This window comes from Odocoileus virginianus, chromosome 12 (genome assembly GCF_023699985.2).
Source record: "Odocoileus virginianus isolate 20LAN1187 ecotype Illinois chromosome 12, Ovbor_1.2, whole genome shotgun sequence".
NCBI classification, from domain to species: domain Eukaryota; kingdom Metazoa; phylum Chordata; class Mammalia; order Artiodactyla; family Cervidae; genus Odocoileus; species Odocoileus virginianus.
This window is the reverse complement of record NC_069685.1, coordinates 46,223,447-46,237,305: the sequence shown is the minus strand read 5'-3', so window position 1 is coordinate 46,237,305 and position 13,859 is coordinate 46,223,447. Positions and strand designations below refer to the sequence as shown.

The window sequence follows — 13,859 nt, the reverse complement described above, 5'->3', positions numbered from 1 at the left end:
GGGCTTCCCTGGTGGCTGAGACTGTAAAGAACTCTCCTGCAATGCAGCAGATGCTGGTTCCATCCCCAGGTCAGGAAGATCCCCTGGAGAAGGGAATGGCTACCCACTCTAGTATTCTTGCCTGGAGAATTCCATGGATGGAAGAGCCTAGTGGGCTACAGCCCACAGGATCATGAAGATTCAGACACAACTGAATGACTGAACACACAGACAGACATATGACATCTGTTTTATCCAAAGCTAGTTTAGTGGCAATATATTTTTCTCCAGAATTAATTTTCAAATAGATGTTTAATTGAAAGGACTGGAATCTTTATGTGATTAAGATTTCCTTCTCCACTGATTTCCTGGGGTACTCAAGAATGTCATCAGGGGGATTGACATATATACAGTACTATGTATAAAACAGATGACTAATGAGACCCTACTGTGTAGCACAGGGAATTCTATTTAATACTCTGTAGTGATCTATATGGGAATAGAATCTTAAAAAGAGTAGATATATGTTTATAAGTGATTCACTTTGCTCTACAGTAGAAACTAACACAACATTGGAAAGCAACTATACTCCAATACAATTTTTTTTTTTTTTAAGTCATCAGGGCTTGCCCATTATTGTTTCATAAATATCTAAGCCAAACAGAAGCATAAGGCAATGTCTAAACACCATCCTTAAATGGATTTATTATACTTGTATCATTCTGGGAGCATACATATTCATTTTTTAATGTAATGATTCATGTACTTTGAATACCCTGTGCCAAGATGTGCATTATTTTTGAGTTTTTAAATTACTGTTGGTAAAATAATCCAAAACCTTTTGTAAAGAAGATACAGTTATTATAGTTTGAATCAAACACCAAAAATGAAGTAGGCTGTTCTTTTTAGAAATCCTTTAATTGGCAGGTGAAATCAAACAATTATGAAACGCTTTAATAAACTGGTTTGCAAATATGTTCTTTTGGCAGTCAATTAGGAAAATGTTTTGGTATAAACATCAATTACAAAGTTGGAAGTGGATATAATAAAGCTGTGATTAAAAATAAAACATCCATGGGATTATAATGGTTGATTTTCTTAAACGCTTAAATTTCAGCTTTGGGAGTTTTTGTTTGTAAGATGATGTGAAGCAGCTCAGATACTTGAGAGTCCCTTTTTCACCCTGGATATTCTCCCTCTGTCTCCAGCTCCACCCTGGCTGAGATGCAGTGATTTTCCTGGGCAAACCTGTACCCATCACAGACCTGGGTGCAGGGCTGGAAACTGACTTACCTCTCTCCTTGAATCTCCACCAAAGAGAATAAAAACTGAGCAGGACTCTGTGGGACTTCTGGACACAAAAACTTTTCTGTGTTCCCTTTTGTTTGCAGGAAATAGGTTTTATTCAGCCTCTAAGACCTTCCCTGAGTTCCAACCGAGCAGATTCAAACAGATGCTAATCAGAGGGAGGAGCAGTCAAGAAACAATAGTGCAGTCTTGGGGCAAGGTCCTTGTCTCCCCTCAGGGGATACACAGAACAATATCTTTGAGCTGTTTTGCAGATATTCAAACCCCCACCAGGTGGAAGAAGTTAACTGTCTGCTGCCTGCAAGCCCATAGACCCCAGAAGGGTTGGAACCAGAAGGTAGATGATGCTGACTCCTGATTACCTCACCACCAACCAATTAGAAGAATGTCCATGAGCTGACCTCCTTCTTGAACACTTTAAGATGCCTCACTACCCTCTCCTGGTCAGGATTCATAGTTTTGAGGGCATTAGTCCACTCTGGCCCCCTTTTCCTGGCAAAGCAATAAAGCTATTCTTTTCCACTGTATCCAAAACTCGTCAGTTCAGTTCAGTTCAGTTGCTCAGTCGTGTCCGACTCTTTGCAACCTCATAGACTACAGCACACCAGGCCTCCCTGTCCATCACCAACTCCTGGAGTTTACTCAAACTCATGTCCATTGAGTCAGTGATGCCATCCAACCATCTCATCCTCTGTCGTCCCCTTCTCCTCCTGCCCTCAATCTTCCCCAGCATCAGGGTCTTTTCAAATGAGTCAGTTCTTCGCATCAGGTGGCCAAAGTATTGGAGTTTCAGCTTCAGAATCAGTCCTTCCAGTGAATATTCTGGACTGATTTCCTTTAGGATGGACTGGTTGGGTCTCCTTGCAGTCCAAGGGATTCTCAAGAGTCTTCTCCAACACCACAGTTCAAAAGCATCTGTTCTTCAGCACTCAGCTTTCTTTATAGTCCAACTTTCACATCCATACCCGACTACAGGGAAAACCATAGCTTTGACTCTGAGATTCAATTCAGTACCAGGGTTTAGAGGCCAAATCTCAGCTAAAAGATTTAGCTGGGATCATCTTCAAGTTTCTAAAGAGGTGTAATTCCCAGACACACCAAGACCTTGGGTAATGGATAGCTAATCCTTCAGCTCTAGTGTTTCACAGGCAGGTCAGCACAGATCACTTGCAACTGAAGTTGGCCATTCTTGAAGCTCCTCCCACTTCTAGTCCGGTTTTCCTGCGTGTGAGAGCAGCTTTCGGTGACATGGTTATGTTTTCTCGTCTATGCTTTTTATATGCTCATCACAGGTCAATATGCAATTTACTTTGCAGAAGGTTTGTTCAGTTGACAGTCTCACAGCTAGACCATGACAGAATTATTCTATGTCTCCATTTTTGCCAAAACAGGCAGTTTTCCACACTTAGAAATTCCATTTCAGCTACTTTAAGTAGGTACCAAATGGCTGTCTACTTACTATAATTATTGCCAATTCCACAACTCTCCCACATCTTTACACTTTTAGCAAATCATTTTCAAAAAGTACAGGGGCACTGACAAAATAACAATGTATCTTTTTTCCAAATACCTCAAGCCAGCTCTGTGTTGGCTTTCAAAATATATGTTGGTTTAAGTGATATAATCTTGATTAATGGTCCAATTAGTGGTGCTTAAAAATAGTTAGGATGCACTGCCTAATCTTTCAAAATTGTGTTTGAGAAAAAGGAAAATTCAGTGGCATGACATGAAATAAAATAATAAATCTTTTAATGTACTTATTAAAATGTAGTATTTGTCCTTCATATTGGTGAGATATAGATCATTATTAATGACAGCACAGTATATGTCGAGAACTATTTAAGTTTGGAAAGTCCTGGAGTTTATTTTTATATTTCTATATATACATCTAAAGATTATTTTAGGAATTAACATTTATGCACTTATAACTTTATGAATTTTGACATTTGATCAAAACAAATGCTTTGGTTATGTTCATTATTTATGGATTTTATTCACTGATGATTCAGTGCCACATTTAGACATTTATGGTCTATCATATCATAAGACTAAGTACATATATATATTTTTTAATTTAATCTTTATCATAAGACTATATATCATATCATAAGACCATATCATAAGACTAAGTATATATATATATTTTTTTTTTTTTAATTTAATCTTTATTTGAAAACCAACCTTTGTAGATTCTTACCGTAATTCTTACTTAAACCTTTTATAAAAATATTACTCCACTTTATGTGCAGAATTTGGGGATTCCAGGGTAAGCTGTAGCGCACATATGCATACACACACACACACACACACCCCTCAAACCGCTGTGAACCAGTAAGGTTATTTTTTTTTTCCATTTCAGCCACTTCAATCATTTCACCACATTCCCATTTCAATCTCTGTGTTGACACAGCATGAAGGGTTTTTTAAACTAAGTGACCTTTCCTTTGGGAACATTAGCTTATAGAATGAAACACATGTCATTCACTGGACAGAAGAGCATTACGTTAAATGAATGGTGGAAAAGTTAAAGCAAAATATGGAATTTCATGTGTGCAGCATATTGAAACATTGAAAGGTGTATGTCCTGGAATAATTACATTTTTGTATTATCCAAACTATGTGTTTTAAAGTTTCGACATCCCACTCTGCCATATTTCAGAGGATGGAAGGCAGACATTCACTGTCAGAGAGCTTCACAAACTGCACCACACCAGGGGTTCTCCTCTGGAAAGAATGTGGCTTGTGTCGGAAATGAAGACGGAATCAGAAAGTGACTTCATGGGCTTCCCTGGTGGCCCAGTGGTTAAGAAGCCACCTGCCAGTGCAGGGGACATGCATTTGATTCCTGGTTCAGGAAGATTCCACAACCCATGGGGCAGCTAAGCCCATGAGCTGCAACTACTGAAGCCCGAGAGCCCTAAAGCCAGTGTTCCGCAACTAGGGAAGCCTCTGCAATGAGAAGCCCATGCACCGCAACTAGAGAAAAGCCTGTGCAACAATTAAGACCCAGCATAGCCAAATATAGAAATAAACTCTAAAAAATTTTTAAAATTAATTTTCCAGGATAAACGTTTCTTTTCACCACAGGGTAAATCATAACTTTTTACTGAGAAAATAAGCATTTCGACATTCTATTGAATTCCACTCACATATATTTTAGCTTTTCACATGCAGCTATTCAAAAGCATATCACAAACTCCTCTCACACACAATGCCTCACATGCATACAAGCTTGGGGCCCAGTGGAGGGGCTCAGAAGTCCAGACAAAAAGGAACTGTCCTGGCTGTCATGGGGATCGGGGTCCACATGCGTGCCTACTCGGTAGCTCAGTTGTGTAGGATTCTTTGTGACCCCATGGACTGTAGCGCCCCAGGCTCCTCTGTCCATGGGATTTCCCAGGCACGAATACTGGAGTGGGTTGCCATACGCTCCTCCAGGGGATCTTGCCAACCCAGGGATCAAACCCGCATCTCCTGTGTCCCCTACATTGCAGTGGATTCTTTACCGGTGAGGGACTGTGGAAGCCCCGCTGGGGTCCACATCCAATACTAAACACCCCTCCAGGTGTCCGTGCAACAGACAGGGCTTCATTTTCACAACTCCTTTCTAGGTTTGGGACACAGGAGGGGACTCCTATTCATCCAGACTCACAGAAATTATGAATCTGGGCTTTTGTTGCTAGTCTTCCAGCTGCCTGAAATGAGGGAAAGCATATCTCTGTATGATTGCACATTACTTTTCTAGGCATGCCTTTCTTTCCTTCCAGAGACTGCAACGCCTGTGTTTCAGGACTTGAGATAGCATATGCAAAATTTTAAAAGAAGGCACAGGGCTTCCCTGGTGGTGCAGTGGTTAAGAATCCACCTGCCAATGCAGGGGACTCAGGTTCGATCTCTGGTCAGGAAAGATACCACATGCCTTGGAGCAACTAAGCCTGTGCACCACAACTGCTCAGCCCATGAGCCACAAGAGAAGCCACCGCAATGAGAAGCCTGGGCACCACAACCAGAGAGTAGCCTCTGCTTCCCACACCTAGAACAAGCCCTCGGACAGCAACGAAGACCCAGTGCAGCCAGAAATAAACAAAAAGAACACACACAAAAAAATCACCTTTAAAAAAATGGTCTTTCATATTTTTCCTAGCAGTCTGGGTAAAAGTGTTTCCAGGTGCCCCAATGTGGTGATAGGAGAGAGGCCAAATGTTCCTCAAATTCCAACCCAGGGACCAGACTACATTATGACTCGGATGTGGTGATAGATGTGGCTGTGTCTCCCTTTTCCTTCTTGTTTTGAGTTAATGGCTTGATTTGGTCTATTTGTAGGAGGAGTAGTCTGTATGGGAGAAGGCAATGGCAACCCACTCCAGTACTCTTGCCTGGAAAATCCCATGGACAGAGGAGCCTGGTAGGCTGCAATCCATGGGGTCGCTAAGAGTCGGACACGACTGAGCGACTTCACTTTCACTTTTCACTTTCACGCATTGGAGAAGGAAATGGCAACCCACTCCAGGGTTCTTGCCTGGAGAATCCCAGGGATGGGGGAACCTCGTGGGCTTCCGTCTGTGGGGTTGCACAGGGTCGGACACGACTGAAGCAACTTAGCAGCAGCAGCGGCAGTCTGTATGGGGCCAAGAGTGACAAGGTGCTGATGGTTCAGACCCACAGAGCTCTGGAGATAAAAGAAAAACTCAGGACAGCTGGGGATTCTGTTTGGATCCCTTAAGATTGCTCCAGACATTTCAGCTGAAAGATGGTGGTATGTTATTTAGCAAATTTTTCTTGGACTACCTTCTATCCACATGCTTGCTTCACTGGCCGTCAGCATCACAGCATCATCTTTGCCATGTGGCCAGTGCCATTCCTTTGTTGTTGTTATGGAAAAGGAACTCTCTTTGGCAACCCAGAGTATGGAGAGCTTCCTAGGTATTCATTATTGCTGCTTACCAAACTATGCTCTCTCCCTAGCCTCAGAGACATCCTATCATAATGGACAGACAACGAAAAAGTGTCCTCTGACACTGATCTGTGAAGCTGCATGCTTTCATGCTTCTAAAAAGCTGGCAGAAGGAGCTCCCTGGGTGGTACAGTGGCTAAGACTCCACACTCCCAATGCAGGGAGCCCGGGTTCAATCCATCCTCAGGGAACTAGACGCCACATGCTGCAACTAGAAGTCTACATGCCACAACAAAAAGATCCCATATTTCTCAACTAAACTCTGCACAGCCAAATAAATAAATAAAATATTAAAAAATAAAAATAAATAAATAAAAAGCTGGCAGGAAAGGAGCCAAATTGCTCTCCCAGATTTACAAATCCATTCTCTCTTCCATCCACAGTTTTTTCTCAGCACTTTAATAATATTTTTTAAATTTTATTTATTTATGTTTGGTTGTGTTGGGTCTTTGTTGCCGTGCAGACTTTTCTCTAGTTGCGGTGAGCGGAGGCTACTCTTTAGTTGTGGTTTGCACAGGCTTCTTGATGCAGTGGCTTCTCTCTGGGAGCCTGGCGGCTCCCAGGCTCAATAGTTGTGGCACATGGGCTTAGGTGCCTCGCAGCATGTGGGATATTCCCGGATCAGGGATTGAACCCATGTCTCCTGCATTGGCAGGCAGATTGTTTACCTCTGAGGCACCAGGGAAACCCTGAGCACTTTAGATTATTGTTTCTTACTAATACTTTTTGCCTTTTCATACTGTTCATGTGATTCTAAAACTCAACATTAAAAAAACTAATGGCATCCGGTCCCATCACTTCATGGCAAATAGATGGAGAAACAATGGAAACAGTGACAGACTTTATTTTCTTGGGCTCCAAAATCACTGAAGATGGTGACTGCAGTCATGAAATTAAAAGACACTTGCTCCTTGGAAGAAAAAGCTATGGCAAACCTAGACAACATATGAAAAAGCAGAGACATTACTTTGCTGATAAAGTTCCGGAGTCAGGTATGGATGTGAGAGTTGGACCATAAAGAAAGCTGAGTGCCGAAGAATTAATGCTTTTGAACTGTGGTGTTGGAGAAGACTCTTGAGAGTCTCTTGGACTGCAAGGAGATCCAACTAGTCCATCCTAAAGGAAATCAGTCCTGAATATTCATTGGAAGGTCTGATGCCGAAGCTGAAACTCCAATACTTTGGCCACCTGATGCAAAGAACTGACTCATTTGAAAAGACCCTGATGCTGGGAAAGACTGAAGGCAGAAGGAGAAGAGGATGACAGAGGGTGAAATGGTTGGATGGCATCACTGACTTGATGAACATGAGTTTGAGCAAGCTCCAGAAGTTGGTGATGGACAGGGAAGCCTGGCGTGCTTCAGTCCATGGGTTCACAAAGAGTCCGACATGACCAAGTGACTGAACTGAACTGACTGACTAATGGATTTATCCTGTCCTTTTGCTCCTGGGTTGTAGAAGAATTGGGTCATAGATGCTGGTGGGTTATCCCCAGGTCTCAAGGAGCAGGAAAAGGGGAATTTTGAAAATGTCATTCAGGAAAAAATGAAGCCCTTTTATTTGGAAAGTTTTTGTTGGTTTATTTGCCAAATGCAAACACTGCCTTTCAGATTTCTTGTGTTTAACTTGTGAGTTCCCACCAATGATCTCTATGTATTTATAAAATGTATTTAAGTTATGCTGGTATATTTACTGTTAAGAATTTTTTAATAGAAGAGAAAGTTCACAAAAAAAACATGTCTTGGGTTTCTGAATTCTTATAGGGTCCTCTGACTCAAGATGATCAGGTCACAGTTATTTTCCAAATGGAAAATAAAGATCCAAGGGCTTTATAGTCCATTAGGGAAATTATCCTGCTGGTCCAAGAAATCAGTAATAATACTGCCTTTCATATATTCATATTCACATTCAATACTGCAATAATAAAACAATTCACAACACTGGACCATCTTCATGCTCTAAGAGTTACCTTCAAAATGTCATTGTTATATTAGGTCAAGTTTTTAGATAATATATATATTTATATATGTGCATACATATTTAATTTTTTTTCAAAATGTGAGGCTATCTCTTTAAGTCCTGCAAAAGCTGAGAGAAAATAAAACCCTTTCTGTATATTTGTATTACCCATAGGATTAAAGCACTTTGCCAACAGTGAAGTGAACAATGCTTTTTAATTTGTTGTCCATATGATTATGACTTTTTGCTTCATTAGATGGTGTAAGTCACTCTTTACACCATACATTTCCCTTTGCTTTCTTTGCAAAAGACAATGTGAAAATATAGGGAGAGGTAATCTTCACTTTTCTACTTTTTACTGTGATAGTTGGAACTGAAATGAGCCACTACTTCATTTGAGAGAGATCATAAACTCAAGTGTTTAAAGAATAGTTTCTAAGAGAAAACAGAAGAGAAAATCTTTGTTACTTTGGGTTTAACAAAGGTTTCTAAATCAGGACTCAAAATTGCTAACAATAAAGTAATTGAACTTTAAAAATTTTTTTAATTCTTCTGATTAAAGATGTAACTATACCAATTAGTAAGATGGTGATGGACAGGAAAGCCTAGTGTGCTACAGTTCATGGGCTTGCAAACAGTCAGACATGAATGAGCAACTGAACAACAACAAGTAAATCTCAGATAGGGAGAAAATATTTGCAATACATCTCTATGACAAATTTTGTACTGATTCTTTTAAATACTTCCACAACTCAAAAATAAAAGAGCTAATATAAATATGAGCAAAAGACTTGAACAGATTTTTCATAAAGAAAGTTATGCAAGTGGCCACAAAGAACCAGAAAGAAGTGTTTAACATCATTAATCATCAAGAGAATTTATATTAAAACTACAATAAGATATCCTGACATATTTTTTAGAATAACTGAAATTTAAAAGTGTGACAACAAATTCAGCAGGGAAGCCCAATGTTAATGAAAATATGGATCAAGTGAAACTCTTTTATCGCTGGTAAAAATTAGTTGGCAGTTTCTTTTTAAGTTAATCATACACTCTGGAGTGTTTCCAATACTACCAACTAATATCTGATGTTCCGGACACCAACTGGATGTCTTTCACTTTAACTCAATTATGACACTACCTACCTGGAGACAGCATCAGACTCCACAGGTCAAGGGCTGTCTCACAAGATTGCCCTGTCCCCCGCCTTTCAGGCTCCATTGCAAGTCCAAGTTGTCATCTGTACTTCTGATCCACTGATATAAATCTTAGGATGCTGTTCTCAGGTTTGAGAATTTCTACAGTGGGTAATAAAACTCGGGGATTATTTCCTTATGTTAACTGATTTATTATAAAAGACTACCACTCAAGAATATTCATATGGAAGAGATGCAGAGGGTAAGCTTTAGGGGAATGAACATGGAACTTCTGTTAGGGGAACCACTGAAAGACACCACCTAACCTGACCAGGCACCAGAGTAGCCACTTGCATGAGTTATCTTACAACAGGAGGTCCTGGTGAGAACACAGAACTAATAAGCTGCTTCCAACTGGAATAATCCAGGAAAAGTCAAAAGGAGAGAGAAGATGCCAGTCCATAGATCCTACCAATCTCCCAGAATCCTCCTTGCTGGAACCCGTCTTGGCTGAGGAATGCACACACCACCAGGGAAGACCCTGAGTCAGAGTGATTGGTCAGAGACAACCTGGAAATTAATCCCAATTATAGAGCCCCAAGACTGCGAGCCACACAGCGGAGAAGTCCTCCTAGGTTACCTTACTCTGCTGCCCTTCTCCTGGTCACCTCTTCCCAATAAAGTTTCTTGCTTTGTCAGCACGTGTGTCTCCTCAGACAATTCATTTCTGAATGTCAGACAAGAGCCCACTCTCAGGCCCTGGAAGGGGTCCACTTTCCTGTAACACTTCTATGCCCTGTCTCAATATACCACCCGCCCAGTACCACTACCTGCTCACCAACCAGGAAGTTTATCAAATCTCACTGTTCAAGACTTTTTAATAGAGTTAAATCTTCAGCTCTCCAACCTTCTCCTTCCCAGGGGTCAAAGCCCTAACCCTCTAATCACTTGGCCTTTCTGGTGATCACCTCCAAACTGAGGTTAACTGGGTGTCCCACCTGTCACCTCATTAGCCTAGTCTCAGGTGTGCTCGAAAGGAGCTCCTTGTGGATAACAAAAAATAATTCTAGGGATTTAGAAACTCTGTGTCAGAACCTGGCCGCAAAGACCAAATATATTTTTTATTATACCACATATTCTATGACTGAGCAATTTCTGGGTGGTTTCCCCTGAGGAATCACCATCAATTTGAAGAAATCCTCAGGTATCTTCTTAATGCCTGAAATACTCTTGTCAGTCATTCATTTGTGCTAAGAGCAAGGGTTCTGTCTGTCTTATTCACAACTGTGTCTGATTTACTGAAACGGTGTTTGGAACATGGTGGTTCCTGGGTCTCCCGCATTGCGGGTAGACACTTTACCCTCTGAGCCACCAGGGAAGCCCTCTAAATAAATATTCCCAGAATTTATGAATGACTATAATCCTCATGTTAACACTCTGAAGTAGACTCCTTCTTGTTTCACACAGGGCAATGATTAAGTTGCCCGTGATCACATAATCAGTAAGTGGTAGAGTTGAGATTTGATACAATATTTTCATCAAGACAACCATTACAAGGGAGCCTGAAGGTTTGCCTGACTTGGATTTCCCTGGTCTAGTGACTAAGAGTCCATCTGCCAATGCAGGGGACATGAGTTCGATCTCTGGTCAGGGAAGATCCCACTTGTCACGGGGCCACTAAGCCCATGCACCACAACTACTGAAGCCCCTGCATCCTAGAGCCTGAGATCTGCAACAAGAGAAGCCACAGCAATGAGAAGCCCATGCACCACCATGAAGAGTAGCCCCTGCTGGTCACAGCTAGAGAAAATCTGTTCAGCAACAAAGATCCAGCACAGCCAAAAATTTAAAAAAACAAACAAAAAAAAATTGCTTGACTTCTTTTAGATTCTTAAAGATGCAGTTCTACCTTCAAAGTCATTGTGATCTCTTTAGTCATTGTGATTTAGCAGAACATTTTTGTTTATGATCACCCACTAACTACTTTCTCAACCAGCCTCCTCAATGCACCTTCCTCAGAGAAACTGCAATTTCTTTGCTTGCGTGCATGCTCAGTCGTTTCAGTTGTGTCCAACTCTCTGCAACCCTATGGACTGTGGTCTGCCAGGCTTCTCTACTCATGGGATTCTCCAGGCAAGAATACTGGAGTGGGTCACTATGCCCTCCTCCAGGGAATCTTCCCAACCCAGGGATCAAACTCAAATCACTTGCATCTCCTGCATTGACAGGCAGATTCTTTTTTTTTTTTTTCCATTTATTTTTATTAGTTGGAGGCTAATTACTTTACAACATTGCAGTGGTTTCTGTCATACATTGAAATGAATTAGCCATGGATTTACATGTATTCCCCATCCCGGTCCCCCCTCCCACCTCCCTCTCCACCCCATCCCTCTGGGTCTTCCCAGTGCACTAGGCCTGAGCACTTGTCTCATGCATCCAACCTGGGCTGGTGATCTGTTTCACCCTAGATATACATGTTTCAATGCTGTTCTCTTGAAACATCCCACCCTCGCCTTCTCCCACAGAGTCCACAAGTCTGTTCTATACATCTGAGTCTCTTTTTCTTTTTTTGCATATAGGGTTATCGTTACCATCTTTCTAAATTCCATATATATGTGTTAGTATACTGTAATGGTCTTTATCTTTCTGGCTTACTTTGCTCTGTATAATGGGCTCCAGTTTCATCCATCTCATTAGAACTGATTCAAATGAATTCTTTTTAATGACTGAGTAATATTCCATGGTGTATATGTACCACAGCTTCCTCATCCACTCGTCTGCTGATGGGCATCTAGGTTGCTTCCTTGTCCTGGCTATTATAAACAGTGCTGCGATGAACATTGGGGTGCACGTGTCTCTTTCGGATCTGGTTTCCTCAGTGTGTATGCCTAGAAGTGGTATTGCTGGGTCATATGGCAGTTCTATTTCCAGCTTTTTAAGGAATCTCCACACTGTTTTCCATAGTGGCTGTACTAATTTGCATTCCCACCAACAGTGTAAGAGGGTTCCCTTTTCTCCACACCCTCTCCAGCATTTATTGCTTGTAGACTTTTGGATAGCAGCCATCCTGATTGGCGTGTAATGGTACCTCATTGTGGTTTTGATTTGCATTTCTCTGATAATGAGTGATGTTGAGCATCTTTTCATGTGTTTGTTAGCCATCTGTATGTCTTCCTTGGAGAAATGTCTGTTTAGTTCTTTGGCCCATTTTTTGATTGGGTCATTTATTTTTCTGGAATTGAGCTGCAGGAGTTGCTTGTATATTTTTGAGATTAATCCTTTGTCTGTTGCTTCATTTGCTATTATTTTCTCCCAATCTGAGGGCTGTCTTTTCACCTTGCTTAGAGTTTCCTTTGTTGTGCAAAAGCTTTTAAGTTTCATTAGGTCCCATTTGTTTATTTTTGCTTTTGTTTCTAAAATTCTGGGATGTGGGTCATAGAGGATCCTGCTGTGATTTATGTCAGAGAGTGTTTTGCCTATGTTCTCCTCTAGAAGTTTTATAGTTTCTGGTCTTACATTTAGATCTTTAATCCATTTTGAGTTTATTTTTGTGTATGGTGCTAGAAAGTGTTCTAGTTTCATTCTTTTACAGGTGGTTGACCAGTTTTCCCAGCACCACTTGTTAAAGAGGTTGTCTTTTTTCCATTGTATATCCTTGCCTCCTTTGTCGAAGATAAGGTGACCATAGGTTCGTGGATTTATCTCTGGGCTTTCTATTCTGTTCCATTGATCTATATTTCTGTCTTTGTGCCAGTACCATACTGTCTTGATGACTGTGGCTTTGTAGTATAGTCTGAAGTCAGGCAGGTTGATTCCTCCAGTTCCATTCTTCTTTCTCAAGGTTACTTTGGCTATTTGAGGTTTTTTGTATTTCCATACAAATTGTGAAATTATTTGTTCTAGTTCTGTGAAAAATACCATTGGTAGTTTGATAGGGATTGCATTGAATCTATAGATTGCTTTGGGTAGTATAGCCATTTTGACAATATTGAGTCTTCCAATCCATGAACACGGTATATTTCTCCATCTGTTTGTGTCCTCTTTGATTTCTTTCATCAGTGTTTTATAGTTTTCTATGTATAGGTCTTTTGTTTCTTTAGGTAGATATACTCCTAAGTATTTTATTCTTTTTGTTGCAATGGTGAATGGTATCATTTCCTTAATTTCTCTTTCTGTTTTCTCATTGTTAGTGTATAGGAATGCAAGAGATTTCTGTGTGTTAATTTTATATCCTGAAACTTTACTGTATTCATTGATTAGCTCTAGTAATTTTCTGGTGGAGTCTTTAGGGTTTTCTATGTAGAGGATCATGTCATCTGCAAACAGAGAGAGTTTCACTTCTTCTTTTCCTATCTGGTTTCCTTTAACTTCTTTTTCTGTGACAGGCAGATTCTTTACCAATGCTGCTGCTAAGTCACTTCAGTTCATGTCTGACTCTGTGCAACCCCATCCCTGGGATTCTCCAGGCAAGAACACTGGAGTGGGTTGCCATTTCCTTCTCCAACAGTGCCACCCAATTTTCCA

At 40.8% G+C, this 13,859-nt stretch overlaps 1 long non-coding RNA gene across 8 annotated transcripts in view; it reads left to right on the top strand.

Annotated features, from left to right (window-relative positions):
- The window catches only part of LOC139037765 (uncharacterized), a 92,799-nt gene that overhangs the window by 27,327 nt on the left and 51,613 nt on the right, over positions 1–13,859 (top strand). Inside the window, exon 3 of one of the 8 annotated variants that reach the window (XR_011490660.1) lies at positions 7,054–9,034. The exons of 5 other annotated variants lie outside the window; for them this stretch is intronic. This is a non-coding gene — a long non-coding RNA (uncharacterized lncRNA). 2 more of the 8 variants (XR_011490661.1, XR_011490657.1) reach the window with 2 other exon arrangements.